We start from the raw sequence: 5,413 nt of genomic DNA on the forward strand, positions 1-5,413 counted from the left end.
GGATGGATGGATGGATGGATGGATGGATGGATGGATGGATGGATGGATGGGATAGGTTACTGAAAATGTCAAATAGAAAAGCAAACTTACAATGTTTGATGTTTCTTACATATCTCGAAACGGAAACCATTATATGATAAATAACTATGATGGTTGAATTGAACATGGAAAAAATATATCTAGTTGTATTTGTTTCAATAATATTTTGATCGTTTTGGCAGCTAGTTTTTCAGTGAAGCCAGCAGTAAAGAACAATTATCTGTATTTAATTCATATTACATTTTACTATTAAAAGTTGAAATGGTAATCAAATCATATTTCTGTGTCTGTGGCCTTAAATTAAGAAGCTGCCACATACAGGTTGTTCGCTTTGACTCAACAGTTGACCGATCAAAAAGATGAAAGCCATTTTGGCTGACTACAGAATCATTAGCAGTCAGTGCAACAGCTTCCTGCTCATCCAAACAATAAACAGTTTGGCAACAAATTGGACCACATGGGATGTTTTAAGGATACGAGAGTTGTTCATGCGTTGAATAATTTATCATGTGAATGAGTCAACTTCCACCCCGGTTTTGGCATCCGTGTGTGTGTGTGTTTGTGGGTGTGTGTGTGTGGGTGTGGGGGTGTGTGAGAGGGGAAGCAGATTGACAGTTGATTTTCAAATCTCTTCACGAAGCTAATTTGTTCAAAACACAGAGAAAAAAGATTTGTCTCATTACAACACGTGTTCAAAACCAACAATCACCTTTGAGGGCACTGGCATTAACTCTTTGTCTAAACCAGGGGTCAGAAATCTTTTACTTTCAAAGAGAAACTTTTGCCACTGCTGCTTAAAAAATAAAGTTAATCAAGGGCCATAACAATGATTTTTTAAATATTAAAACCCTTTTTGATACTAAGATTTTCCATTGTTTCTATTTTAAAAGGAAAAATATAATTATATCTTAACAACAGAAAAAATATTGATTTTGTAGAATAAAACAAGATAAATGATACACCAAAAATATGAAAGATAAGGCTGATTACCCCTCCTAAAATATAAAGCACATGGTTTAAGTTAAAAAAAATTACCTTCAAAAGCCTCATACCAATGATATTGTGCTATTTTAGATATTTAATGAAGATATTAAGCGAAGAAGATCCCTTTGTTATTGCGTTAATATGTAAACTAATCTTTTATTTGGTGTTGGTGGAGCCACATTGAAAGGGTAAAAGAGCAACAGGTTGCAGACCAGTGTTCTATAATATTGCAAGATTTTACAGGTTTTGAAGTTTGAACCTGGGTAACCAACACACTCTAAAACATGGATCAGACTGAGATTTGCATCCTTTTAGTACCATATTTGCGCTTTTGTCTTTTCTTTTACTTCAGCATGTGATTATGGAAAATGGACTTCACAATGAATAGGCAGATATTAAAGCTAGAGCTCAAATTCTTCAGTAGAAGCATGGGCTGTTACAAATTGTAGCTAAGGTAAAAATTTTGTTTAGTTGAAGTCATTTACTGTATCATTTCATCATTTAAGATCCATTCTCTATTACAGTATTGTTATGAGTCTGAGTTGAATGGGATGATTAGGCACTGTGCAAAGTTGTGGAGGTGTTGAAGTGTGTCTGTGTGTGTTAGACAGGGTAAGGAGCCCGGACAATGACGGATGAGAAGATGGATGTAGGGATTATCTGGGATCAACCATTGACTGTCGATTTTATGTCAAGCCCTTTGCCTCTCAGCTTTAGGCGTCAAAGTACTGAGGACTTTCTGGTTTTTGTGTACAAACAGGGAAGGACGTCTTTATGTGTGCATTTCCCCTAATGGTGCAGATGAGTAATGTTTTGGGGAAAAGAGAACAATGTAGATAAGAAATTTGAAAGGTAGTTCATGAAACAAAGCATAAAAGGCTGTTGGACATGTGTGACACCTTATGTTTAGTGAACAATTTTTCTAAAAATGAAGGATGGACATGGGAGAGAAACCATGTGGTGGATCAGTGAATAAAAAATATGAAATTATGACACCAACCACAGAGAAATGGAAACTGAAAATCAGGTGGTATTAGAAAAAAATCATGTCTGATGGATGAAAAGAGGAATTGATGCAACAGAAGACATCAGATAAAGGGCAAATTCTTATATCCCCCCACCCCCCTCAAATTAAAGCACAGGTTAAAAACACTCACCAACCTGCTTTTCTTGTCTGTGGATGAGCCACCAAACCCAACTACCAATCGTGGTCCAGGAACAGTTACTAAAAAGCCGGCAGGCGGCTGGAGAGAAGCGGTAGGGAAGAGGAAAGCAGAGCGCAGCAGCAGCTCCTGATCAAACAGGCAAAGCTTCTGGCTCAGACGAATGCAGCAGAGTAAAAAAGGGAAGAGGAGGGAAAAGGTGGAAGGTGCAACTTACACCTGGGTGAAACTCTTCCAGTTCACAAATCCAACATTTACTCCACATCCACCTGATAGATGAACTCTCAGCTGTTGATTTTTGAAAAGACACCACCAGCTGGTTCACACAGCTCCCTCAATGAGTGCTGTCGCAGTGACACCATCGGCTGCAAGGCTCCGGAGGCGTACGGTGCGAGAGAAGAAATAAGCATGCACAGACCTCTGGCACCTCCTCCCCCTACTCCTCGTTACCCCAGTTGTACCTCTGTCAGCTTTATCCTACTACTCAATCAAACAGATGAGAGGAAGATGGTCTTCTCCTGCGTCTTTGCCATTTTAATTCAGTTAATTTATTCGTGTGCTGCACTGCTTCACATTCTCTTCTCTTTCTCTGTCCTTCACTGTCGGACTGACTACTGCTCCACAGCACAGAGAAGCTGGACTGCGCGTTGCTCCCTCCCTCTCCTCTCTCTATGCTGCTGAATGTCTTTCTATGCTTCCTCACCCCCCTCCTTCAGTCACCCTCAAATCGTCCATGATTTCTCTTTGCTGGTCAACACCACGTTAACAACAAGAGGATTATGGCTTGAATCTGCATCACTAACAAATTGTTGCTATTAAGTGACTTAAAAAATCTAAACATGGTTATTACAATCCCGAATCTAATTTATTTTGCTCTATACAGTTAAATGTTTTAAAGTGTAAATGGGAAGTTAGGAATGAGAAATATCTCTTTAAAAGTGTGTTGCAGGAAAAACAATTGCAAAGTCTATTATGATATAGAGAAACTAGAAAAATAAGTAGATTTAAAGTGTTACAATTGGTTTTACTAGCTGTTATAGTGTAATGCAGCAAAAGGTGAAACTCCATAAACCATGATTTAGACTAAAAAAGCCACAGTTTTTGATTTCACTGATCTATTATGTGGGGGTGCCACCAGGGTGTGTTTTTAAGGCATTTTAGTTTAATATATGGCAATATTTGATAGATGACAATACTGTTGCAATGTGGTTGATTGCATTAAAAAGATACCCATGCCGAAACTGTTTTTATGTCATATCTGAAAGACAGAATAACACTTAACTTAGCCTTCTGGGAGATCACTAGCAAGAGGATTTTTCAGAACAGCATAAGCCAGCTGAGTGCATCAAAATTGGATGACTTCACACTAACCAAATGCATCCAGATTGTCCTAAAAAAATTCAGGGATGTTTTTCTCCCTGTAACTGACTTGGGATCCCTTCCACTTGTAGACACCAGCCTTATAATCCCATGTTGTACTTACAGAGTTTTGTAGGGACCAATCTAGGTGAATGTCTGCAGACTTGCATACGTTTGTTGGAGATCAGCCCTTTTTTCAGAGTAGTGCTGTTTCTCTGATTGTGACTGGCTGGATGTGCTCTCTTCATCCTCTGACATGGGAGCTGGCTGTGTGTTTCTGTTTCTATGTCTGCTTCTGTCTCCTTAAACCCCAGTCAACCTCGGTAAATGGCCGCTCATACTGAGTCTGGTTTCGCTTGAGGTTTTTTCCTGTTAAAATAGAGTTTTTCCTCTCTACTGTCGCTACAAGCATGCTTAGTGTGAGGGATTGCTTTCAAGTCAATGAGTTGATGCAATCAACTGATTTTCCTTAGATAGAAAACTTTGAATCAATTTGACTGTATGATCTGGTTGAATTGTAAAGTGCCTTGAGATGACGTGCTGTGAACTGGCGCTATAGAAATGCACTGAAATGAACTGAATTTTCCAAATCGAGGTAAAATGGGTGGAAACACGACTTTTAAGTCCTTAATGTTGGCTGACAAAACAAATAACTGCAAAAAATAGGAATTTATGAAAATATGTTTATTACAGGCTTAAAAAGCAATTTGAAAAGATAGTTTTAATCTGATAAATCAATGCCGCTTGAGAAAGCCTGTTCTAATGTACTGAAAAGGAATCCACATGTCCAATTCATTTTGTTGAGCATTTTTTGTCATTTCTAGTTTTGTAATTTCAAGAGATGTCATTTGCTGTGGTATTCATTTCTGTTTAGGTGCAGTAATTTCAAAAAGCATAAAATTGGTATGAAACGACTAAATCTCTAGACAAAGATGATTAATCAAATGACAAAGTCACACATTAGTTAAGGTAAACATAGGAAGAATTATTGCTTTTTCAGGAGAAGGATTTTCTGGTTGTCTGGAGAATTTTTAAGAACCCAAATGCAGAAGAAATAGAATGAGGCAGAGATGAGTTTTTCTGATTTAATAATGTTCCAAAGGGCAAGAGAAGCAAAATTCCCAAAACAAAATACAGAAAGCCCGGATCCTTGAAATGACATGGAAAACACACATGAGAGGCAAAAAAAAAAAAAAAAAAGATGAGGAACCAGCAAGAGGAGGAGTATAAATTGGAAACATAACAAAGACTAGGCTCATCAGCAGATTGGGAGCAGGTGTTGGCAGAAGAACCTAGAAGGGAGCTAGGAGAAGGAGACTGACACAAGAGGGCAACAGAGAGTAAACTAGAAGTACAGAAGAACTCAAATACAACCAAAAACAACTAGAATACCACAAAATGGAAATAAAAATAATGAAAACTCAAAAAGAAAATGACTAAAGCAGGGTGTTGGACAGGGATTGATATTTGGGGCTACATTTAAGGAACTGTTTCCTACAAATTAGACTGTAGACTGATAGTCTAGAAAGTAGACTGATCTAACCTATATGTCACAGTGCAATCAGACATAGAACGTTTTTATACCTGACATCAAAAATTACTTTAACATACCGGTAAATATCAAACCATTTTGGTAACTCTATACCTGCTGTTGAAAATTTCAATTTAGTCTTATTAGCTACTCCATGTATTTCTGCTAAAACATTTCATCATATTTTACTACTCTGTTGTTCACTTTTCAATGAAGATCATACTTTGTTTCAATAATCTAAAACGACATCTAAATACAGTTTTGAAGTATATAATTAAACAGTCCATGCATTTACATTGCAATATTGAGTTTGAACAATTTTTAAAATAAAAAAAAA

General features: G+C 37.3%; 1 protein-coding gene across 3 annotated transcripts in view; it reads right to left on the reverse strand.

Annotated features, from left to right (window-relative positions):
• The window catches only part of LOC107084467 (glutamate receptor ionotropic, kainate 5-like), a 271,088-nt gene extending 268,316 nt beyond the window's left edge, over window positions 1-2,772 (reverse strand). For 2 of the 3 annotated variants that reach the window (XM_015374355.1, XM_015374354.1), the window contains exon 1: window positions 2,181-2,772. The gene's annotated coding sequence lies outside the window, so the exon portion shown is untranslated. The remainder of the gene's footprint in view (window positions 1-2,180) is intronic. The other variant, XM_015374353.1, reaches the window with a different exon arrangement.
• Between the last annotated feature and the right edge of the window lie 2,641 nt (window positions 2,773-5,413).

Source organism: Cyprinodon variegatus, unplaced genomic scaffold, assembly GCF_000732505.1.
Source record: "Cyprinodon variegatus isolate N-32 unplaced genomic scaffold, C_variegatus-1.0 Scaffold101, whole genome shotgun sequence".
In the NCBI taxonomy this organism is placed as follows: Eukaryota; Metazoa; Chordata; class Actinopteri; order Cyprinodontiformes; family Cyprinodontidae; genus Cyprinodon; species Cyprinodon variegatus.